This window comes from Bos grunniens, chromosome 18 (assembly GCF_055505025.1).
Source record: "Bos grunniens cultivar Pamir isolate PY7600 chromosome 18, Bosgru_T2T1.0, whole genome shotgun sequence".
Taxonomy (NCBI): Eukaryota; Metazoa; Chordata; class Mammalia; order Artiodactyla; family Bovidae; genus Bos; species Bos grunniens.
Window position 1 is genome coordinate 54,827,652 of NC_141182.1, and position 24,998 is coordinate 54,852,649.

Consider the following 24,998-nt stretch of genomic DNA (forward strand, 5'->3'; position numbering starts at 1 on the left):
GAGTCAGACACAGCTTCTAGACTGAACAGCAAGGTGGGAATCACTAAAGACCTCCAGGTGGGGGTCCCTGGAGGTCTCTTTTCTGGTGAAGAGTGGAAAAACAGCACATACATGAATACTCAAGGCGTAGCTCCCTAGGCTCAATCTTAGCAGATGAAAGGCAAACTCCACAAAAATAATGTCCGTGTATACTGCTGTTCCTGGAAGGGTCACATACCTCCACGGACTGTGGATGACCACTGTATAAAACTTATAGATTGACTACTGTCATATTTGGGGCAACACATGTGCTCACATCTGGAACGGATAAAATTTCCTTTTTGCTATAATAATAACAGCACTTATCTGCACTTCCTGTCACGGGCTGCTCTCCATGAGAACATTCTCTCCTAATGACCCTATGAAATGAGGCCTGTTATTGATTTCCCCTTAGAAATGGAGGCACGGAGAGGTGAAGTAGTTTGCCCAAGGTCACACAGCAAAGGAAGTGGGAGGATGTGAATCAAGGGCTCACTGGTTGGCGTCAGGGCCCTGGACCTCCGTGGTCTCTTCAATAATATGCATAGTACCACCAAGATCCCAGGATCAATTCTAAAGCTTAAAACACAAAGCTTAAAACAATCACTCGTTTATTCAACACACATTATTGAGTCGCTTCAGTATGCACGTGGCTTTTCCAGGGCACCGGGGAAGCGGAAGGTAACAGACCAGAGTGTAGGTGCCGTTGGCCTGTGCGCCCCGGGAGGGTAGCTCCGAGCTGTCTCGGTGCTCAATGGGTCCCGAGCACGGCGCAGGGCACACTGCAGGCGCTCTGCAAGTGTTCCCTGAAGGAATGCGCGAATCGAAGTGTCACGCCCGCAAGGCGTACACGGCCCGGCGAGGCGGAAACAGACCCAACACCACCGAGGCGTCCCGGGGCTTCTGGGAATCCCATCTGCGCGGCCCGCGAGGCCTCGAGGAGGCGGTAAGACAGGTCGGACCCGCGTCCCCGGTGCCGTCCCCGGTGCCCTCCCCGGGGCCGTAGCAGGTCAAAATTTTGGCCGACTGAGGTGAGTGAGCAAGCCGCGTTCGGGGTCCCGGCGAGGAGCCCCAGCACATCCTCTGCCCCCGCGCCTTCCACCCTTTTAACTCCGACTCCCGGCTCCTTCGCGATTCCACCTACGGGGCCTCCCATATCCTCCATCCTCGTCTCCCGCTACCTTTTCGAACCATCGGCGTTGCCCCTGCTCGCGTCCTCCCGCCCGGCGACCGTTCCCCGAGTCGGGGCGCCCCCTCCCCAGCCGGCCCAGCCGAGCCCGAGGTCCGGGAGCGCCAATCCCTTTAACCTTTCCCTCTAATCCCGAGCATCGCTCGATGCTGTCGGTCGACTCCACCGGAGCCTGGGAAAGCGCGCCCCCGAACCCCCGGGACTCCGGCTGGGGAGGGGGCGGCGCCGGCGCGGAGGTCACCCTCCCGGGGCGTCCGCAGTCTCCCATTCGCTCGCAGGCCCGCCGCTCCGCGCCCAAAGCCCGAGCTGGTTCGCCAAGTCGCGGGGCGGGGCCTCCCCCAAGCCCGTCCCCCGGTGAGGGCGGAGGGAGGAGGAGGAAAGGGGGGGGGCGGAACACAAAACCTGCAAGGTTTTTTTTTTTCTTTTGCATTTAATTAAAAAAAAAATTTTTTTTTTTTTTTTTTTGCAAACCCGAGGGGTCCCGCCCGGAGCGGGCGCGAGTCCGGGGCGCCCGGGCCGCGGCGCGGGGCGGCGGCAGGGGCCTGGCGGAGGCCGCCGGGCGGCCGCCATGCGATCAGGCAGTGCGCTGACCGGCCCGGCCGGTCGGCCCCTTCTGGGTCCTCCCTTTGCAGCCCGTGCGGGGCCGTCTCGGAGACCCCGCGCCGACGGCTGCTCAAACATCAGGGTGAGTTTCTCACAATGTAGCAATTTCTCTTTAAATCTCTTAACTCTCTCTACCTGCGAGTCGGGGCTGTGACAGGGCGCAAAAGCGAGGGGGGGAGTGGGGGTTGGCGGCGAGGGTGTGTGTGGGGGGAGCCGGAGCCGGGGCCGAGCCCACCCCCCCGACACTCAACACTCAGCCCCCCAACCGGGGCGCAGCGCCCGCTGCCTCTTTTTCTGCTCCGCGCCCACCACCCCCGGCAGCTCCCCCCAACCCCCCGCGTCTCTCCCACCATCGCCGCCGCCCTTATCCTGCGGGGACCCCCCCACCCACCCACCGCGGGCTCCCTTGCCCGCGCCCGGTGCCTCCCCGGCCCTCCCGCCGGCTGCCGGGGATACAATGGAGCGGCGGAAAAACGAGACCTAACGTTCCACGGGGGGAGGGGCGGGGAGACCCCCTCCCCCGGCCCGGGGGCCCCCTCCCCTCGCTCCGCTCCCCGCCTTTCGGAGAAGAAGAGGGCCGTGGGGGAGCGGATGGTGGTTTCCCGGCCGGAGCCGGCGAGCCTTCATCTCCCTCCTCTTCGCCCCGTGCCCTGCGCCCCCTCCTCAAATCACTCCCGGGGGTCCGGGGAGAAACGGGGCCTCTGGCAAGCTGAGTGGGGGGGATGGATGCGGAAGGAGGCCACTGGGTCTCCCCCTTCCCACCGCCCCTAAACAATGAAAGGAGTTGACTTGGTCCCCCACCCCCCAGCAGTGAAAGGAGTTGACCCCCTCCCCCGCTAGCTGGCGGGTCCCGGAGGGGGCCGTTACGGGGAGGCGGGTGGGGGGAGAGGAGGGAAGTGAGCCTTACCCCTGTCACCTCCCGAGATTTGGGGCGGCCCCCCATCTCCACCCCCTCGGCCGGGGAATGGGAGGCACCAGGCCCAGCCTGGGCACCGCGCTCGGGTGGTGACCTTTAGACAAAGGCAACCTTTTCCCTGGGGTGAGCCCGGCCGAGCCGGGCCCGAGGCCTCCCCGGGCCCCTGCGGAGGGCGGCCAGGCCGCGGGCACCCGGAGGGAGGGATGGAGGAGGCGGGAGGAGGGCTGGAGCCATCTGGTTTTCTCATCCCTGGTTGCCCCTCGGCGGCTTCTCCGGCTCCTGTCACGGGCGGCCCGCGGGGAGACAAGGGACCGGGGAGCTGCCCAGGCCTTGGTCCGCGGCCAGCGGCGAGCGGGGCGAGGAGCCGCGGGCGGGCTGGGGAGGCAGCGGTGATTGGAGCCTAGGCGGCTCCTTCCTCTCCGCACCCCTTTGTTTTGCTTTGTGGTTCTGAGCAGCTGAACTTCCCGGGAGGTGGGGTCAGAGGCCGCTGTGTCAGCGCTCCCCGGGAGGCCGGGGTGACAGGTCCCAGCGCTCCGGTGTGCCCGGACTTCTGCCGGCCAGGCGGCCCCTTTTGTCACACCCCGCCGGTAGTGTAAACATCGCGGGGGGATGTGTCTGCTTTCCCCTCACACCTCCTTTCGCCGGCTGCTCCTCAAGGAAACAGTTTTTCGGAACACCCCAGACTTCACGGCCTGAGATTTCTGATAAGCGCTCTGTACTTTCAACCTCTCCCCCAACTTGGGATGGGGGTTGGGCGGGGGGGCCCCGTCATCTCTGACCTGCTGGGGTGATGGGAGAACCGGGGAGGTGGGCAGATCAGGGGCCACCCCCCACCCCCCTGCCAGTGTCCAACGGGCCTTAAGGGGTGTGCTTACCTACACCCCCCGCCCCTCCCTCGGAGCTCCCCAACTCCTAGAAGCCGGAAATAACATCTCCCTACCCAGAGAGCACTAGGGATTAGCTGCTGTTAGGTGAGTTACACACTGGCCACAACCCAAGGAGGAAGTTGGGGGGGGGGTGTCACTTATATAATTCCCATTTTGCAGACAGGCTAATGGAGGCTCACAGCAGTTGAGTGACTCGCCCAGGGTCACACGGCCCCAATCTGTAACCATCTCAAGTTTTCCCAGCTCAGCTCAAAACTGTTAGGTCTGCCTGTACCTGCCTTTGGCATTTTCGTCCCTTTGACTTCAGCTGGGTCTCAAATGTAGATGAGACCAGGAAGGAGTTGCCAAAATTTTTTTCCCCCACCGAGTATGGGTAAGGGGTCAGCTGGGCTGAGGGCAAGGTGCTTTCACCTGTGGCCCAAGCAGAGCGTTTACCTGCAGGAGCTGAGGGTTGAAGATGTGGGGGTCAGGAGAAGGGGGGCCCCAGGCCTTGCTGTGTGGGGCTTGGGGTGGGTGGGCACTTGGCGGTTGGGCCCCTCTGTCATCCTCTTCCTGCACCTGAGCTGGCTCTTGGCCCAGCTGGCTGCTCCTCAGCCTTGCTGGTAGGGACGCTGAACTACTCGGGACCTTCGTTGTCTCTCTGCCCGGTGACCCTGCGTGGTGCCGTGACACAGAGAAGTCCCTTCCCGTTCTCCCCATGGCCCAGGTGGCAGGCTCCTTGTCTCACCCTGTGACCTCAGGCACTGGATTCAACTCACTTGTCCTGTTTCCTCATGGGCAGATGGGGGGGACCATTAGAGCCTCTTTAACTGACCTCGCAGTGGCTGACAGTTTTATCCACGCGTGTTATTTTTGTTTTCCCCTCACTCTGCCGGAATATGGCTGGCCTGTAGGGGTGGGGAGGAATGTTGGGGGGCTGGGTATTTGAGGGTGACCGGCAAAAGGCGCCCACCCTGGAGGAATTCCCTGTGGTGGATGAGCAGCACCACAGTGTAAATAGTTTCACTTTGGTGGCCCGCTTCCTCCAGCTTTCTTGGACCCTTCCCCTTCAGCACTTACTGGTGCCAAATAAACCCTTGGGCGGGTGGGTGTGTGGCATGAAGGAGAAGAGCTGTGGAGGGCCCAGCCTACTCCGGGAGCGAGGCTGTAGGAGTGATCTCGCCATTTTACAGATGAGGAAACTGCAGTCAGTGGCTGAGAGGGGATTCCAACCCAGACTGCAGGGATGGAGGGGCTGGGGGTGCCGTTGGAGAAGAGCGAACACTTTCAGGGACCCCTTGCAGATACTTTCTTGAGGTGACAAGCATAATAAGTCATAATAATTCCTGTGGGGTGGGGGCAGGAGGGGCGGGGCTGTGGGCCTCTCTGGAGTGAGTGCTTCCTGATTTTGGGGGGGTTGGGAGGGAAGTGGGGGAAGCATGAGTAAGGCCCAAGAGTGACAGGCCTATGCCCCGCCCCCTTATTTGCCAACTTCCTTCCCAGAGGCCTCCGGGGCCTTTCCCAACTTTCCCTGGGGATGTGGGGGGGGGTCTCCCCGCTCTCCCCTCTGAAAGGGCCCAGGGGTCAGCGCCAAGCCCTGAGAGCCTGGCTGGAGAGGTCCTGGGGTGTGTGTGAGGGTCCTGGCAGGGGGGGTCACCTTTTCACCCCAGGCCCAGCCACCACCAGAGTCGCCCTCCCCACCTCTCCCCCGTGGCTGTCTTGACTCCTGGTCTCAAGAATGCAGAGGGCTGCTGGTGGGGGGAAGTTAATTGGAAACAGGAAAACATGGCATTCCTTTCTAGACGGCCTGGGCTTGGAAAGCAGCGAAGGGTTGCCTTTCTGCCTCTCCCGTCCTGCAGGGGAGAGGGGTGGGGGACATGGTTATCTTGCCTTGATCTCTTTGGGGTCTCTGCCTCACCAGGCTCCCTGACTTTTACTGGAAACAGCAAGTTGCCTGTTTTACATCCATGGTATGAAACACTCTTCCCCGCCAATCACAATCACTTGGGCAGCGCCACCCCCGCCCCCCTTCACTGGTTCATCCCCATGTTTGTCCCCGGCCTTGCACTCTGAAGGCGGAGGGCCTGAGCTGGCTCTCCACTGTATCACTCTTGAGACACGTGGGAAATGTTTGGTTAACTGGTCCCCGAGGATTCCCTCCTCCTTCCTTCCCTAGACCTCTCCCCTGCCTGGGGTACCACCATTAGAGCTCTGTCCCCATCCACTGAAACCTTTGTGTCTCAGCGGCATGCAGGATCCCCCAGCAGGAAAGAGAGAGGGTTTTCTAAGACATCTCTGGCTTGGCAACAATGAGTATTGTGTCCTGAGTTTAAGGATATTCACTGATGCTGGGGATCTGTTGGCAGGAGAAGCTGGAGAGAAGGCCTTTGTGTCTCTAATTGTTCCTAATCAAACTTCCTGAGGGTCTTCTGTGTGCCTGGGCCCCAGGGCCCAGTTATGATATGGGGACCCCGTTCAGGAGGAGGGCAGAGAGAAGAGTTGTCTTCAAGGCTGCTGGAGGACTTGATCCATTCTGTCTGGGTGGTTTGCAAAGGCTCCGGGGAGGAAACACCTTCTTTCTCCCTCTCTTTTTTTCTCCTGAGTGATACCCAGGACAAATTCAAGATGCCAAACATAGCTCCCCTTTCCTCCTCTGGGACATCCCTGGTCTCCAGCTCATCTCTCCAGAGGCGACTCCTCAATCCTGATGTTCTGTGCACATACATTTGTGTACATGTGTATATCTTTAAAAATATGTATTTTACACACGCTGGAACCCTCTGCCCATTGTCCTGCATGTTGCTTGTTTTGCTTCATCTCCCTGGGAGACGTACACAGTACCCAGAGGGTTTCCTCTGGGTTTTTCTTGACTGCGTTGTATTCCTTGGTGTGGGCACGTCCTCCATGACTCAGCATGGATATGGAGGTGTTTCCTGATGTTTCTACCTGCTGAGCAGGAGGACAGACGTCTGCTTGGCGTATCAGGAAACGGGTATGCTGGGAGGATATACTGGAGGCAGGATTGATGGATCAAGAGCCTGTTCTTTGTCATTGAGTCCCACGGAGGAGGCACCTGTGCAGCTGAATCTTGAAGGAAGTCATTCCCTCTCCTGTTCAAGTCATCCCGCCAGTCCGCCCCATTGTCTTTGCTTCTTATGACCTCCTTGCCCCCTCCTTCCTGCCTGTAACCTGCACCCACCCCAGGTGGGCATGCATGGTGTGGAGATCAAGGACTTGGATGCTGTTGGTTCAAATCCAGGTTCTGCCACTTACTGGTTGAATGGCTGCAGGCTGGGGGCTTGCTGACTCTGGGCCTCAGTTTTCCCTTCTGTTAAATGGGCCAGTCTCAGTACCTATCTTTGGAAACTTTGTTACGAGGATTAAATAGTATCTACCAAACTCATAGGTACCCTAGTCTAGGCTGTCCATGGCAGTGTCATCTGTCATTCGGTGGCAGTCCTATCACCTGGGGGCAGGAATCCCTTAATCCTGGGCTGTGAACCCCCTTACTGACAGGCAGGGGAGGTGACTTTTGCACTTACCTACAGTGTGACCTTGGGCAAGTGATACTTCCTCGGGTCTTGGTTTCCTTGTCTGTGAAATGGGCTTGTAACATCTCCCCGGCAGGTGGGCTTATAAGGGCAGGAGGAGGCAGTGGGCGGGCGGGCGGGCCGGGCAGGCAGTTGATGTTTGGGAATCAGCATCTGATGTTGATGTTTTCGCTATGATTACTTTTCTCCCATGGGCCCCATGCTGACTTCCCTGCTCTGAAAGCTTTCCATTGTCTTCCCAAAAGGCACATAGGGAAGGTTGTTAGCATTCTATACTGCTTGGCTGCGGAGGGCACAGGGCAGGCTGCTTTGGCATGAGGCAAGGCTGCGTGGCCCTGGGGACGGACGGGGCCGCCCCGCTCGGGGCCTCAGTCTCCTCACCTGGAAGAGTGGCTGTGACGAGAGACCCAGCTTTGTGCTCACGGTTCTTGAGTGCTTCACACTGTGCCTGGCGTATCGTGGTTGTGATGGTGATGATGATGGTAATAGTGGTGATCGTGGTGGTGATGGTGGTGGCGATGGTGGTGGTGATGGAGAGAAGCACCAAAGTTTCCTGTGGAATTAGATACCAAGTCCTTGCCTCCTTCCCCTAAAACCCTGGGCAGTCAGCATTGGCCATTTTAATTGAAAAGAAGAATCCAAGGGAATCAAATGCCCCTTTGGGCCTCAGTTTCCTCATCTCTGACAAAACTTGTGGGGTCACTGTGAGGCTTAAATGAGTGAAGATGTAGGAGAGCTTTTAAGACACCCTGGCTTGCAGGAGTGCACAGGGAAGGTTCGCTTTGCTTGTTGTTATTTTAACTTTTTATCATGGAAATTTTAAAGCACCCACCAAGAGTTGAGAGAATAGAATAATCAACCCCTGTGTATCCGTCTCCAGCTTCGCCAATTTTCTCCTGATCCTCCCTCCTCATTTCTGCCCTTTCCTTTTCCTTTTCTGCTAAAGTATGTTTAAGCAAATTCCAAACACTGTATCAGTTCAACTGTAACATTAACGTTGTTAATGGTGTTATTTTTGGCATCCAGAATCGACTTCATCACGTCTGGGATCTGTCCTATCCTGTGAGGGAAGAGACATGGAGCCCATTTCACAGGTGGGGGCAATCAAGGCTGCAGGCAGTAAGCTATAGTCAGGTTGTCCCATCCTGTCTTGGCCACCCCAGGCTTTGCACGCTGGTAGCTGTTTCAAATCACACAGGCCCGGGGATTTATGCCTGGATGTGTATTGTGTGGGTTGGGGGTTCTGATATTCTGTGCAGAAATCACAGAGAAGGTGGGCTGTTAACAGCGGGAGGGATAGATGGCAGTGAGGGCTTTGAATCCTCTTTCTGCCCCTCCTGACTTTGTGACTTGGAGGCAAGTTACTGTCCTCCTCTCATTCCAGATTAGAGAACCAGAAGTACAGGAATAATAACTGATGCTTCTTTTGAGAGCTTTTGCATTTGTTAAATAAGGTCCCGTGTGGAAAAGTGTTTTGCAAGTGCCTGGCTCTCAGTAAGCGCTTGGCAGGTCATCATAGTCACTGTCGTGATTACTTCCAGGTGTGCCCCAAGGGGACTGTAACCAAAGCCTCCTTCCAGGGTTCAGAGGTCAGAGAAAGGGTCCGTGTCTCTGGAATCTCCCAGCCAGGCCCAGTTGCCTTTCTCCCCTCCTCTTGCTCACTCCATCTAATTCTCCTTCGAAGTGTTCCTTGTCCTTGCAGGGGCGAAAGGGTTGCTGACTTCTAGTGACCCCCACCCCACCCTCTGTGTCCCGTAGGTCCCAGCCTGGCAGCCTTGGGAGCGGAGTGAAGGAGTAATGTCTGGCTATGGCTGTGGGACCCTTGTTAATGACCCCTGGGGCCCTGGAGGGAGCCCCAGTGGCCTCCGCAACCTGTTCCCCCAGGACACCTGCAGATCGAGGGTCCCTGGGTCCCCTTTTTCCAGAGGAGGCATGCTGTCCTGCCTCTCGTTCACCGTGTGGTGCTGGGCAGGCTGACGCCCACAGTACCGACCTCATGGGACGCTTGTGACAGTTGGCTGGACTGTGTAACCTCCCTCCTGTCCTTCAAGGAGGCGCCTCTCCCATCCTCAGACACTCAGCCCCCCAGGCAAGGTGGGTGGATCCCTGGAAGAATTCTCAGCTCTTTACCCAGTCGGCCGGGCTCCCCTCGTCCTGGCAAGCTCTTGCCACACTGGCTTCATTCCTTTCCCCGGAACCTGCGCAGTGACCCCCTGGTTCTGTGGATGTGTGTATTCTTTCACAGAAAGGTGTATATTTCCCTCTCACCCTTTCACCGGATGTAATTGACATACACAACAAAACGCACAGAGATGACCAATGCTTCTCCCCAAGTCTTGCCAAACGGTAGCCACCTGTGTAATCCACACCCTGTCAAGACCCAGAGTGTTTGCATCGCAGCCAGAAAGTTCCCTTGTGCCCCTTCCTAGTCAACGCCCCCTCCCAGAGAATCAGAGCCACTGGCCTGCTGCTCCCTCATGTCAGGCCTTGCAGATCTACCTGCCTTGCCTCTTCTCGAATCCCACAGGCTCTCGCAGACCCGCCTGGTCCTTTGGGTTGAGCATCTCAGCATCACTGTCTTGAGATTAGGCCGTGTAGTCGTGGTCTCAGGACGGCCTGCCTGGTTTTCACCCAGCAGGAGTCCTTGGGAAGGTTTTACCTCCTTTTTCTCCAGAGAGAGAGATCTTCCCGCTCCCCACCCCCATGGAATCTCATCATTCAAGAGCCCCTCGCCTGGGTGCCTTCCCCAGCCTCAGCCCCCAGCCTGGGGGTGCTGTCTCTGCTCACTGCACCACCCATCGTAGCTCTGTTGGGATGTAGATGTCCTGTGAGCGTCCCTTCAGGCCTGGCTTTCTCACTCAACTCTAAACTATAGAAGGAAAGAAACAGCGTGCCCATGTTCCCAGCTGCTGGCGTGCAGTAGGCATTTCGGAGATGTTTGTTGACTGACTGAAGGATGGACATGTCACAGGGGTGAAGAAAGCCGAGCAGAGAGCCTGTATTTGGAGTCACCATTCTAGTTCTTAAAAAGTGTGACCCATTTGCTTCCAAAGCACCAGTGGTGTTTGTTAACAGTGCCAATCCCGGGCTCCCACTTGGAACGGATCTCCTGAGAGTCATGGTGGGTGGGGCCTGGCCAACTCAGCCACCTGCATCACTGCCCTGGACCCATCCCCTTAGCACTGTTATCACGCCCTACCCCTGAGTGCCCCTTCCTTGGCTCAGGATGCCCAGCCCTCAAAGCTGCAGGGCTCCGGACAGGAAGCTACTGGTCTCCCAGCTGCTCATGACCCTTGCTCCATAGGTGCTGTTACATCGTACCCTGGCTGCCTTCCCGGTGCCCAGTAGGCGCTCCCTATCTACAGAGAGGGAGTGAATCAGGGCCCGTGGGGCAGGTCAGGACAGGAGCCTGGCCCCTGCTCAATGGAAAGACTGAGATGGGGGGTGGTGGGGGAGTTCTCAAGTGCTGTCCCCCTGAGTTTAGTCACAGACTGCAAACCAGCCATTCTGTGTCTGTCAAATCTTCTTAGCTGTCGCTTGTAAGCTGCATCTCCTTTTATAGACGGATACAGACTCAGGTCTCGAAGTTGGTAACAGTTTTGGGAAAATCTCTCCTCCATTCTGGCCTTCAGGTTTGTGCAACCCTTCGGGCTGCCCTGGTGGCTCAGATGGTCTCCTGCCTGCATTGCAGGAGACCCCGGTTCCATCTCTGGGTCAGCAGGATCCCCTGGAGAAGGGAATGTCTACTCATTCCAGTATTCTTGCCTGGAGAATTCCACGGACAGAGGAGCCTGGTGGGCTGTAGTCCATGGGATCGCAAAGAGTCAGACATGTCTGAGTGACTCACACTTTCGCTTTTCTGAATGCCTACAGTTTGCCCCCTACATCTCAAAACTGCTTCATGAAGTGTTGTTTCTCTTTGTCAGATTTCTGTCTAGCCAGACAAGCAGAATTCCCTAACGTCTGCCCAGCTCTTCTCCCTCTGTCCCCCTTCCACAGTCCTGCTTTTTTTTTTTTTTGAGATCATTAAGGAGCAGGGCACTGCGTCTCCATTTGTCACAGGGACACCGAGCCCATTTCTGGGCCAAACTCTGTAGCAGGAGTTGTTGTTTATGAAGTATGTTTATGAAGTTTATGAAGTTGAAGTTTATGAAGTTGTTTATGAAGTCCGACTCTTTGCAACCCCATGGACTGTAGCCCACCAGGCTCCTCTGTCCGTGGGATTTCCCCAGCAAGAATAATGGAGTGGGTTGCCATTTTCTTCTCCAGGGGATCTTCCCAACCTAGGGATCAAACCTGAGTCTCCTGCATTAGCAGGTGAGTTCTTTACCACTGAGCCACCTGGGAAGGCCCTGTAGAAGAAGAGGAAGATTTATCTAAGGGAGTTCCTAACATAAGCCTTCTTTATGCAAACAGACAGTAAAAAAAAAAAAATATATATATATATGTACATTTCCACATGTTCTATATCATTGTAGTTTGTATAATAGCTTAATAGTAAATGTAAATTTAGCACTATGATGAGCATATAATAAATGTATATGTTATATACAGATATCTGCAGGTATAGATTTATAAGTCTGTATAAAATCCCCTTTTATTCCCATCCCCTTCCCTGGCCCTCTGCCCTGGCAGATCGTTCAGTGCCCTGGCAGACTGTTCGCTCTGTGTGGTGGATTTTTGCTTTCTCCAGAGGCTCCTGCTGTATTTCTTCTTCTGTGTCTTTTTCGCCCAGCACCCCACTTTCAGGCCGCGCCCCGTGTTGCCACTAGTCCATCTCGCCTCCTCCTTCTTCCTGCTGTGGGACTCCTTCGGTTGTAGGTATCAGAGGTGAAATGTCTCTTCCAAGGTCAACACTGCTAGCTGCTGGTGGAGCAAGGATTCGAATCCAGGTGCTTCCTGCTGGTTAATTCAGACCTGCACAGCAGGCCTCTCCTGTCCCTGGTCTCAGAGCTCTACCCTCAGGGACTGGGAGGGGAGTAAGCCCCAAACACACCCATCCTCCCAGCTAGGTGAGATCTGTATCTCGGGAGTGTCTCCTGGGCTGGCCTGGAGGAGGCATGGCTGCTGGGCTATGTTAATGCATCAGGTCAGGCTTCCTGGAGGAGAGGGGCTTCAGGGATGGAGGGTTGGGAGGGGGCTTTGGGCTGCAGCCCATTTCTAGCAGAGGACCCTGGGATGCTTTGCATAAAACTAACAGGGAAAGAGGGCCTAGGACACTGGGACTGAGATCTGGGATGCCCAGATTTTGTTGATGGGAGATAAGAGAAAGAGGGTTTCCAGGATGATCCAAGGTCATTGGCTTGAGCGACTGAGTGGATGCAGGTACCCTTTCGTGGGACGCTGTAGCGGTGTCTGTGGTTTGGGGAGCACAAACTCCAGAGAAGAAAACTCCAGCGCCCTCTTGGCTGGTGGAAAGGTGCAGACGGGAGGAATGAAGGAACTGGAGGAGTCGTGAGTGAGAGACGGTGACCCAGAGTGATCACTCGAGCCCCAGGGATGGGGACAGTTCCTCCTGGAGAGGACAGGAGAGGTGGGAGCTTCTTTGGCCAAAACTGAGAGAGAGGGAGGAGCCTGGGTTTGATAGGCGGGGAGGGGCCTGAGGCAGACTGGAATATGGTGAGGAGTCAAGAAAGAAGGGTGGCTTCAGGGATAGAGGGATGGATGAATGGAAGGTGGCTGAATGGATGGGTGGATAAATAGACAAATGGATGGAAGGAAGGCAGGCAGATGGAGCTCTTGGCAGCCTGAGATTGAAAATCTGTATCTATATCTGCTATCCTCTATGGCTCCCTAGTGTTCTCAGGTGAAAATCTAGCCCTCCCGTCCTCTTACGAAGCCCAGTAGTCTGGCCTGGGCTTATCTCCTTGACCTCATCTCCTGCCTTTTCACCTGGCTTTCTTCAGGCACCCAGCTGGTTCCTGCCCCCTCCCACCTTTGCTCTTGCCTCTCCTTGCCCTCCTCTTCACCCACTCCTTCCTGTCTCTGGGCTCCTATCCTCCAGGCCTCAGTTTAAATACTCTCTCCTCCAGGAAGCCTTCCTTGATGACCCTGTCCAACTTCATCTACATCACTTTGTTTATTTCCTTGTCAGGATTCGTCCCTCGGACCTGACTGGGAATAAGTCCAGACTCAGTATTCACTGCATGAAAGAGGGGACAGGCTTAGAGACAGAGATTCCTAGGATTGGCACAGGCTTAGAGAAAAAGAGAGAAGGAAGATTCTAGAAGAGGCAGGACGGGGTGGTGCTGGTTGGGCTCAAGAGTGAGGTTTCCTCATAGGTCAGGAGATGAGGAGAGGGGAGTGAAGGCATAAGAAAGGTGTTTGTGTAGTTGGGAAGGAGTTCAGGAGGCCAGTGCGGACCTGCTTGGACACGGGAGGAGAAGGTTGCGGGGAAGCTGGTGGTATTGCCAGCCGCTAGGAGGGAGGGAGCTTTGGCAGTCCTGCCGCAGCTGGGAGAAGGCAGCCGCCTCTTATCTTTAGAGGTCTTAAGAGCACGTGCTGAAGCTAAGTCACTTCAGTTGTGTCTTACTGCAATCCCACGGACTGTAGCTCAACAGGCTTCTCTGTCTGTGGGATTCTCCAGGCAAGAAGATTGGAGTGGGTTGCCATGCCCTCCTCCAGGGGATCTTCCCAACCCAGGGATCGAAGCTGTGTCTATTATGTCTCCTGCATTGGCAGGCGGTTCTTTTCAATAGCGCCACCTGGGAAGCCCTGAAGTGAAGCTGTTTCTGCCGATTAAGAGCAGGTGGTGGTCCTTAGTTTGAGGATTCTTTGGCGAACCTGTTCGGAGGCCACTGATCTTTCCCCCCAGAGAAATGCATGCTTGACTCTACATCCCAACCTTTGGTGGAGGATTTCGGAGTGGGGGAGGGTGGATCCAGTTACCATAGCAACACTAATACTAACAGCTCACTCGATGCTGAGCACTGGTCTAGGGTCTTCACAAGACCTGACTCCGTTACACACGTGGAGACTTAGGAGGTAGGTGCAATGGGCAACCCCCATTGTACAGAAAGGTTGAGGGTGGGAGAAGATGGGGGCAACTGGATGAAATGATAAGATGGCATCACTGACTCAATGGACATGAGTTTGAGCAAGTTTCGGGAGATAGCGATGGATGGGGAAACCTGGTGTGCTGCAGTCCACAGGGTCGCAAAGAGCAACTGAACAACAGTTACAAGTTGTACAGATGAGGAGACTGAGGCCCTGGGAGGTTAAGTAACTTGCCTGGAGTCACACAGCTGCTGAAGAGTAGAGGGGATTCCCGCCCACCCCTCCCCCCAACTCTGCCTCCCAGACTGCCCAGTCTGGCCCCACAGCCCAGGCTTTTAGCCATAAAGCCTCACTGCCTGCTTGTTACAGGGGCCAGGACCAAAGCCCACAATCCAGAAGCTGCCCTTCCCCCTTCCTACTATTGCCCTGGGATCTGGCTCGGTTGGCAAGGGCGGGGAAGTCTTGGCTCAGCAGGAGACCTCCCTCCCTGCTCTTTCTCTCTCTCCATTCCTTGGTGTCTTCATTAACCTAACCTTGAGCTTCCTGCAGGCAACTGAAGTGTTGGTGAGTTTGTGGGATGTGTTTGTGTGTTTGTGATGGAGCCGGGTGGGTGACTGAGTGTGAGTCAGCGAGGCCTGCCCGAAGGGGTCAGGACACCGGAAGGCAGATCTGGCTGGGCGCAGGGGCTCCTCCACCCGGCTCAGCCTTAGTTTCCCTGTCAGCAAGAAGGGCCTGATGCCAGCCTCGAGGAGGTTTCATAGATGATGTCACATGTCAGCAGGCGTGCTGTAAATTTATGGCAGTAACTGGCTTCAGTGGTGTTTCAACATTCAGAATATTTCAGAGCCGAGAGCAGGCTAGATGAGGTAGAACAGCTCCCAACCGGGCAGGGCAGCTCTCCTTCCCCAAAAAGGCTAAAGATTTTTGCAGCAAATAGTATTTCTGATGCTAATATTGGGTGGGCCAAAAAAGTTCGTTCGGGTTTCTCCAGAACAGCTTACGGAAAAACCTGAAGGAACTTCACCCAGTGTATCTGTGACTGTTTGTACTAAGCGGGATATGGAAGGATGGTCATGGCAGGTCAACTTTTGCCTTCCCCCCACCCCTCAATGAGAGTAAAGTGGTGGGTGGGGGAAAGGAGTTGGTTCTTAGAGATTTTTGAAGTCGGAATTGCAGAAAAGGGGTTGTAGACAGAAACCATTTACCTGTTGGGATGTCTGTGGAGTTTCATTGAGATAAGGTACCATCCAGGGCCTGACACTCAGTAAGCCCGTTGTGGGTGTTGGTTGCTATTATTACTAACCAGCCTTTAGTCTGTACCTGCTTGGTGCAGACCGGTTGGGCTATGTTGCAGATCAACAGTTTCTCCACCTTGAGCACGAATCCCTTGGGGAACCTGTTCAAGTGCAGGGTCTGTGGCAGCCCTCAGACTCTGCATTTCCGGCCAGCTCCCAGGGGACACTGAGGCTGCCCTTGGTCTGGGGCCACACGTTGAGTAGCAAGGGATAGAGTGGTTTCCGGATGATTTCTGAGTTGCTTCAAGGGTTCTGGCCTGGATACTGAGGCTAAAGTGAAAGTTTGAATTAGTCGCTCAGTTGTATTCAACTCTTTGTGACCCCACAGACTGTAGCCCACCAGGCTCCTATGTCCATGGGATTCTCCAGGAATGTCCATGGGATTCTCTGTAGTGGGTAGCCATTCCCTTCTCCAGGGGATCTTCCCCCGGTCTCCTGACCTGCAGGCAGATTCTTTACCGTCTGAGCCACCAGGGAAGCTAAAGTCAGATTTAACTCTTGGGTTGTTGTTCAGTCTTTGTGACCCCTGGGATTGCAGCGCACCAGGCTTCCCTGTTCCTCACCACCTCCCGGAGTTTGCTCAAACTCATGTCCACTGAGTTGGTGATGCCATCCAACCATCTCATCCTCTGTCGTCACCTTCTCCTCCTGCCTTTAGTCTTTCCCTGCATCAAGCTCTTTTCCAGTGAGTCGACTCTTCGCATCAGGTGGCGAAAGTATTGGAGCTTCAGCTTCAACATCAGTCCTTCCAATGAGTAGTCAGGGTTGATTTCCTTTAGGATTTAACTCTTTGAAATTAAAAGTGAAAATGTTAGTCACCCAGTCATATCCGACTCTCTGCGACCCTGTGGACTGTATAGCCTGCCAGGCTCCTCCGCCCGTGGGATTTTTCTAAGCAAGAATACTGAAGTGGGTTGCCATTTTCTTCTCCAGGGGATCTTCCAGACCCAGGGATTGAACCTGGGTCTCCTGCATTGCATGCGGATTCTTTACCATCTGACCCACCACTCTTTCAGTTCAGTTCAGTCGCTTAGTCGTGTCCGACTCTTTGAGACCCCATGAATCGCAGCACGTCAGGCCTCCCTGTCCATCACCAACTCCCGGAGTTCACTCAGACTCACGTCCATTGAATCAGTGATGCCATCCAGCCATCTCATTCTCTGTCATCCCCTTCTCCTCCTGCCCCCAATCCCTCCCAGCATCAGGGTCTTTTCCAATGAGTCAACTCTTCGCATGAGGTGGCCAAAGTACTGGAGTTTCAGCTTTAGCGTCATTCCTTCCAAAGAACACCCAGGGCTGATCTCCTTTAGAATGGACTGGTTGGATCTCCTTGCAATCCAAGGGACGCTCAAGAGTCTTCTCCAACACCACAGTTCAAAAGCATCAATTCTTCCGCGCTCAGCCTTCTTCACAGTCCAACTCTCACATCCATACATGACCACAGGAAAAACCATAGCCTTGACTAGACGGACCTTTGTTGGCAAAGTAATGTCTCTGCTTTTGAATATGCTGCCACTCTTTGGGGCTTACCAATTTGAAGGCAGATCTGTATGAATTATTATACAGGGGGAAGAAAGTCATACATAGCACCGTGAAAGTCTTTTCACCGTGCCCTTATCCTGCCCCCTCCAGAGGGCCTTCTGTGCGGAGTTTGGGGTGCATTCACTCTGCCCCTCTATTCTATGAGTACATTCTTCTCCCCTCTTGATTGCATGTTTCATATGAATTATTTTACACCTGGCTTTTTTAACTTGAACAAACATCTTAGAATTATTTCCGTGACAGCAGTCTAGGACTCCATTCTTTTTTTTTTTTCCTATTTGTTCATTTTAATATTTATGTTCTTGGCTACGCCTGGTCTTAGTTGCACCATGTGGGATCTAGTTCCCTAACTAGGGATCAAATGAGGGCCCCCTGCATTGGGAACTCAGAGTCTTAGTCACTGGACCACCAGGAAAGTCCCTCTTTTTTTTTTTTTTTTTTGTCCCTTTTTAATTGAAGTATGCTGCTGCTGCTGCTAAGTCGCTTCAGTTGTGTCTGACTCTGTGTGACCCCATAGACGGCAGCCCACCAGGCTCCCCCGTCCCTGGGATTCTCCAGGCAAGAACACTGGAGTGGGCTGCCATTTCCTTCTCCAATGCAGGAAAGTGAAAAGGAAAAGGGAAGTCGCTTCAGTCGTGTCTGACTCTTTGCAACCCCACGGACTGCAGCCTTCCAGGCTCCTCCACCCATGGGATTTTCCAGGCAGGAGTACTGGAGTGGGGTGCCATTACCTTCTCCGTTAATTGAAGTATAGTTGATTTATAATGTGTTAGTTTCTGGCGTGTAATAAAGTGATTCAGTTTATACATATATATTTATACACACATTCTTTTTCATATTCTTTTCCATCATGGTTTATACAGGCTATTTAGTACAGTTCCCTGTGCTATATAGTAGGACCTTGGTGCTTATCCATTCTGTATATAATAGTTTGCATCTGCTAATCCCAACCTCTCAATCCTTCCCTCTCCCCTGCCCCACTAGAACTCTTTTAGCAAACTAAAAGAGTATCCCATAATTTAACCTCACCTCTACTCAGTGGATTTTTTGTTTTATTTTGGCTACCAGGTTTTACTGTGAGCCTGTATGTATCTTTGAGCTTCCTGGGTGGTTCAGTGGTACAGAATCTGCCTGCCGATGCAGGAGATGCAGGAGACAACAGGTTCCATCTCTGGGTCAGGAAGATCCCCTAGAGGAGGAAATGGCAACCCATTCCAGTAATCTTGCCTGGGGAATCCCATGGACAGAGGAGCCTGGCGGGCTACAGCCCATGGGGTTGCAAAGAGTTGGACACAACTGAGCGACTAAGCAAAAAGAGCGTGAGGTGGCACGGTCTCCTGACTTTTGTTTGCGCCTCCTCACCGGTACCCGAGTGTCGCCTTCAGTGTTTTCGGATATATTCCTGGGGATGGAATCGCTGGGTCGTCTGGTAATTCTCTGTTTAACTTTCAGAGGAGCCACTGTTGCTCGTGGTAGCTGCGCCCTTTCACATTCCCACCAACAGCGCACAGCGTCCCAGCTTCTTCACAGCCTTGCCAGCAAGTGTTGTGTGGTCTTTGCCCGACCCCACCCCACACTTAAGTGTTTGAAATCCAGTGTGTATTTTCCACTCAGAACATCTTGTTGGACCAGCTCTGTTTCCAGGGCTAGAAAGTCATGTGAGAGTGGACGGTGCAGGCTTAGACCGTTTGTGTTTGCCCTCGTTACTCATGTGGCTGTACTGAGATCTCCCATCTTGCTGTTGGTTTTCAGTTTATCTCCAGTGTCCCATGTTCCTTTTTCCCTCGTTTCCCAACTCCTTTAGTTTGAGCAGTTTGGTATTCCATCTTATCTCCACTAGGAGCTGATGCACGCTGTCTCTCTACTACTCTAGCGTTTCCATTCTGCCTCTTTGACCAGGACTTGGGCTCCCATTCGGAGGGAGATGGGAGCCACGGCAGGCTTTTGACTGGGGAGTGACCCGACCTGCCGTTTTTTGTATCTGCGCCTGCAGTGGCTTGTGCAAGAGGGTTTCTACCGGCCAGATTCCTGGAAGAGGACTTGCCGAGGCAAAGGGAAGCGTCCACTGAGGATTAGGGAGGTGGTGCCAAGTGGCATTCCAGAAAGGCCTCACCGTTCTCAGCCCTGGCAGACAGCAGCCAGAATTTACTGAGTGACTGCTCAGTGCCAGGCATGTGCCAGACCCTGGAGTTGCTGTTGAGAATCAAGCCAGGTCCCGCTGCTTAGATAACTCTCATCCTGGAGATGTGGGGCAGCCTCTGGAGTGGCCTCTGAGCTCAGAGGAAGGCAAAGCTTTCAGAGGAACCAAAAAAGGAGAGGCCAGAGGCCGTTCCTAGGTGGTGGAAGGAGGCTTGGCCCAGCCCAGGTGGCGTGAGTGTTGGCTGGATCCAGAGGCAGACTCTGTTCGTCTGGAGACTGTGTGTGGGGGTTCCCCCTCCACCTGGGACATGTCAGGGTACAGTTGAGGAGTAAAATAATAATACCTCCCCCTTGGGGCTTGTTTGGGAGGGTTCAGTGGGAGGCAGACAGCACATGGGTCGGGGGTTGACTAATTTATCCCCACTGGGAGGGGATCAACATCAGGAACCGGGCGGCCTGACCCAGGAGCTGGTGTGACCGTGCTCTGGACGTGTTTAGGGCCTATTGCAGATACACTTGGACTTGGAGACCCAAGCTGTCTCCTTCCTTGGGCCAACTGCACCAGGCCTCTGTTTAAAGAGGATAAAAAAACAGATGCTGCTTCCCTGGAGGCTGATAAGGGTCCAGTCAATGAGGTGTTGGCCATGTGGCACTCGGGGCCCCCTGTACCAGTCAGGCTCCATAAAGTTTGTTGTTGTCTAGGCACTTGGTCATGTCCGACTCTTTGCGACCCCCATGGACTGTAGTCCGTCAGGCTCTTCTGTCCATGGGGATCCTCCAGGCAAGAATACTGGAGTGGGTTGTCATCTCTTCCTCCAGGGAATCTTCTCAACCCAGGGATTGAACCTGCAACTCCTTCATTAGCAGGCGGATTCTTTACCACTGAGCCACCGGGGAAGCCCTTCCATAAAGGTTAGCTGCTGTTACTGTTATTGCTGCTGCCATCATTATTAGTTTAACGCTATACACAACAGCCAGCTCCTTCCAGACCCTTCAGGACTGAGACCCCAGAGAAGTGAGGTCAGTGGCTTGGGGTCAGGAAAACTGTGGAGCAGGGATCTGAAGCCCGGTTTGTCGGACCTGGGCTCAGGGGCTCCATGCTTCCGGACTCTGGGGAAGCCTCATGCTTAACATAAAGACCCTTCCCTTCTCACAGCAGCACACAGAGCAAGACACGCTCTCAGGGTAACACCACCTGCATCAGTGGTGATAACGGGAGCTCACCTGCGGTGACTCGTCAGGCGCCTGACCTGAAGCCAGGCTATTTATAGTCTGTCTTTGTGCTCTGTGTGAATATTCATATGTTTGGCTGCAGACATATTAGCGTTTGATTCCCGGTGGCATCCCACAGCCGGTTGTGGGTGTTCCAACATAGACACGTGCTCATCGCAGCACCTGGCCAAGTCTGTGGAACAATCTGCTGTTCAAAAAACATCTCCCCTCCAGGGTTTTGAACAAAGCCTCAGGGACCTCTAAGCACATGGATTCTGTCACCCGCTGGCCCACCCTGCAGGGTGCCAGTTGCCTGTACAGTGATACCGCTGCTGCTGCTGCTAAGTCGCTTCAGTCGTGTCCGACTCTGTGCGACCCCATAGACCGCAGCCCACCAGGCTCCGCCGTCCCTGGGATTCTCCAGGCAAGAACACTGGAGCGGGTTGCCATTTCCTTCTCCGATGCATGAAAGTGGAAAGTGAAAGTGAAGTCGCTCAGTCGTGTCCGATCCTAGCGACCCCATGCACTGCAGCCTACCAGGCTCCTCCGCCCATGGGATTTTCCAGGCAAGAGTACTGGAGTGGGGTGTCATTGCCTTCTCAGATAGTGATACTGGGTGGTGTTTACTATTCAGATTCTGCGCTTCTTGGTGGACTGTGCAAAATGAGCAGCCGCGTCGAGCCTTGGTGGGTTCCAAGGGTAAGGATGCCGGGTGGGCGGCAGGAGTGGGTAGAGAGAGGCTTCTGGAAGCCTGTACCCTGCAAGCTGGGAGTCTGGAGTCCGTGTTGGGCCGTGACTGGTGGTGAGGAGGAAGGGGGAGCGTGAAGGGCCAGCCCTTGTGATGCGATGCTCCTTGTGCCAATAGACACGGTGTCCAGGGAGGCCACGGTGTGGAAATGGTCATGAGAGGAGTTAAGGGCGAGTGGGCAAGGGAGCAGAGGTTTTTCACTTTTGTCTCCAGCCCTTCCAGCTCTTGGGCTTCCTGGGTGGCGCTAGTGGTAAAGAACCTGGCTGCCGACGCAGGAGACGCCAGAAACCTGGGTTCAATCCCTGGGTCGGGAAGATCCCCTGGGGAAGGGACTCCACTTCAGTATTCTTGCCTGGAGAAGCCTCATGGACAGAGGAGCCTGGCGGGCTACAGTCCATGGCATCGCAAAGAGTCGGACACAGCTGAGCAATTTAGCACGCGTGCACGTCCTGCTCTGCTGAACATTGCCCTGGATTGTTAAATAGGCATCTCAACCCAAACACATCCGACACCTAGCTCCCCACTGCCCGCCCCCCACCACACACACACGCAGATAAACAGCGGCCAAAACAGCAGAGCCTGCCTCGCTCCAGTCCATCCATCTTCCCACTGACCTCCGTCAGGCACTTTGGCGTCATCCTTGACTCTTCTCTCTCTCTAATTTTTCTTTTTCCTTTTTTTGGCCATGCTGCGCCGCTTGTGGGGGTCTCAGTTCCCTGACCAGGAATTTGGACTTGGGCCCTGGCAGTGAAAGCGCTGAGTCCTAACCACTGGACTGCCGGGGAACTCCCAATTTGAATTTTTCTTACTGTAGTATAAGCAACACATGATGCGAAATTGGCCACCTCATGCCTCTGTTATTCACATGTTGTGTAGATGCCCGTCTTCTGTCCCCTGTTGGGCCACCAGCACAGCCTGGGAGCTCGGCCTGTGGGAGACCGCCACGATCTGGCCCCTCTCCCCACCTCCTCCACAGCCCCCCAGCCCCATCCAGCCACCATCACTTCCCGCCTGAGATCAGCCTCCTCCAACCCCCCCGGGGCTCCCTCCATCCTCTGCCCCCTACCGGCCTTTTCCCTCACTCCGCCAAAGGGACCCTGTTATAACCTGAGTCTGCTCACATCCCTTCTGCTCAGAGCCCTTGTGGCTCCCGCCAATCAGTAAATACCCAAGAACCCTGCTCACCAGTGCACTACCCACTGGATGAGCCGTGCGTGTTCAAGGAGAGAAACACGCTCGATTTCAAAGCCTTGAAAGGAGAGGAGGAAAGAGTCAATCTCCCACTAACACTATTTTTTATATTGATGACACGTTGAAATGATCATATTTGTTTATGTCACAGGGTTGTTGTTTAGTCCCTAAGTCATGCCTGACTCTTTTGTGACCCCATGGGCAGGTAGCCTGGCAGGCTCCTCTGTCTCTGGGATTTCGCCGGCAAGAATACTGCAGTAGGTTGCCATTTCCTTCTCCAGGGATCAAACCCACGTCTCTGAAATCTCCTGCTTTGGCAGGCAGGTTCTCTATTGATAAGTAATTCTATATATAACATAAATTCAAATATCTATTAATGTTTATTCAATAAATAAGAACTAAATATATATAAATTAAATATTTATAAATACTTAGTTGAATATGTTATATTGTTCTTTTTTTGTTTCCATCCTTACCCTCTTTCAGAACGTAAGCCCCAAGTGAACAGGGATCTTTGTCTTGTTCACAGCCGTCCCTCCAGCTTCTAGAACAGAGCCTGGCACGCAGCACATGTCCCAAGCTTTAATTGCTGAATGGGTGAATATTTAGTGAATGAGGAACTCGGGAGGATGTGAATTAGCCATAAGAAAGTGTATTGAGCAAGGAGAGAAGAGGAAGTTGGGAAGAGCAGAAAAAAGGCCCCGAGTGGGTGTCAAGGACGCTAGGGAACAGGCTGGCAGAGGAGACAGGGTGAATGCCGGGGAGGGGGTATCTGAACTTTATCTGAACTGTGGTTCCCTCATTTACTGGGTAACCTTGAATCAGTGACTTGCCTCTCTGGGCCTTATGGCCTCATCTGTAAAAAGGGAGAAGAGTAGCTGTTTACTCATGTATTCAGCAGGTACTTCCTGCTTTCCTGCCGCGTGCCGGGCACTGTAGTAGATAAAGTAGGTGGCGTTTGTTGCTGTTTGGTCACGAAGCCGCGTCTGACTCTTTTGAGAACCCCCCAACTGTAGCCCACCAGGCTTCTCTGTCCATGGGATTTCCCAGGCAGGAATACCGGGGTGGGTTGCCATTTCCTTCTCCAGGGGACCTTCCCGACCCAGGGATCGAACCCGCGTCTCTTGTGTCTCTGGCACTGAGAGGTGGGGTCTTTACCACCGAGCCACCAGAAAAGCCTAGTAGGCAGCATCTTCACCCTCATTTGACCTAGCCTAGGCTCCCACTTCCGGGGTCATGTGGAATTAAATTGAGCACTGTAATGGCCTGTGGTAAACCTCAATTCCTGTTGTCAGCTTGGCTGTTGGCTTCAGCTTTCCTCATGGGTAGAGTAAGGATGCAGGGTTGTCATGAAAGCCTGAGTCACTGTGCTGTACACCTGAAGCTAACATGACATTGTACATCAGCTATAGATCATTTCCGGTAATGGTGGTTTCTAAATGGGCGCACTTAATTTTGATGTGGTCTTGGGCTGGAGGTGCAACGTGTGTCTTCATCATGGAGTCTGTGTTTCTTTTCAAACTAAGGAACTGTTGTGGCTTAGAACGCATTTTGTGGATATTACATCTCTGTCCTTGAACGTGACCCTGATGCTTCGCAATAGGGTCTTCTGAGCCGGGCACACCTGGTTTACTCTGGGACGTGCAGAGACTCAGTTTCCTTTCGTTCCCTCTCTGGAACTTCAGCAAAAAGGTTCTTCATTTGCCAGGCTGCTGAGTTAACCAGCTTTCATCTGGGGGTGGGGGAGCGGCGTTTATAAGTTAGCACAAGTCATGCTAGCCTCTGTTAACAAATAAGCCCTTTATTCTCCAGTGGCTTAAGTATATTAAGCAGCTTAAAAGTATTTTTCTCCCACATGTTATAGACCAAGGAGGGTGTTTCTGTTGGGGCGGCCTCATGTGCATCCATCCAGAGAACCGGGCTCCTTTCCTCGTGTGGCTCTGCCCTCCCCTTAGTCTGTGGGGTCCACTGTAGATGAAGAAGCGTGGAGGGATGTCTTTTGTGCCAGGCCTGGAAAACCCGAGTGTCACTTCTGCCTACATTCTGTTGGCCAGCATTCAGTCACGTGACTACACCCAGCTACAAGGGGTGCTGGGAAATGTAGTCCAGGAAAAGAAAATGGTTGGGTTGGGGGGAATCTAAAACAGTCTTCGCCATATTGGGTGTGTATTTGTAGTTGTCCGTGTGGCCAGTGGAATGAGTGGGAAGGCCTCAGATCTGTGGGAGGGGATATCTGGATTAGCTGTTCTCCTCACTTTTGAACCTGTAGTCTCTGATGAGACATATTTCACACCGTGACCCAGGAGAGATACACGCATATGCCCCTGAAACAAAGTTCTGTGGAACACTTAGCCTAACCACTTTCGAGTCCTTCAGCACTCCGTTTTTCCGATTTTATTCAGTTGTTTTTCCTTCATTGTTTCAGTGATGGTTGAGACCCACTACGCTGATTGCATCACTGCTCAAATTTTGCAACCCACAATTTGAAAAACAATGAAAAAAACAAAAGTAGAAATGTGAAAAAATTTGAACGGTTGGCAACTTCTAGACTCCTGAGAGAGTACCGCCTCGGTCCCCTTATATATCCCAGGCTCAGACCCAGAAGGATGTTGGAGGCATTGAGGCACTCCTGGAAGGTTAGGACACTTAGAACCAAATCCCCTCACTTCCCCTGCTTACCTGTGCACCCCGCTCCCCCATCCTTTCTAATGCCTCCACCCACTTCACAAAGA

The 24,998-nt window shown here is 53.9% G+C and overlaps 1 protein-coding gene across 7 annotated transcripts in view; it reads left to right on the forward strand.

Annotated features, from left to right (window-relative positions):
- Window positions 1–615: 615 nt before the first annotated feature.
- Window positions 616–24,998, forward strand: part of BICRA (BRD4 interacting chromatin remodeling complex associated protein) — a 75,443-nt gene continuing 51,060 nt past the window's right edge. For 4 of the 7 annotated variants that reach the window (XM_086353349.1, XM_086353355.1, XM_086353352.1 and 1 more), the window contains exon 1: window positions 616–1,892. The gene's annotated coding sequence lies outside the window, so the exon portion shown is untranslated. Of the gene's footprint in view, window positions 1,893–5,010; window positions 14,128–24,998 lie in introns of those variants that run through there. The other 3 variants (XM_086353350.1, XM_086353353.1, XM_086353351.1) reach the window with 2 other exon arrangements.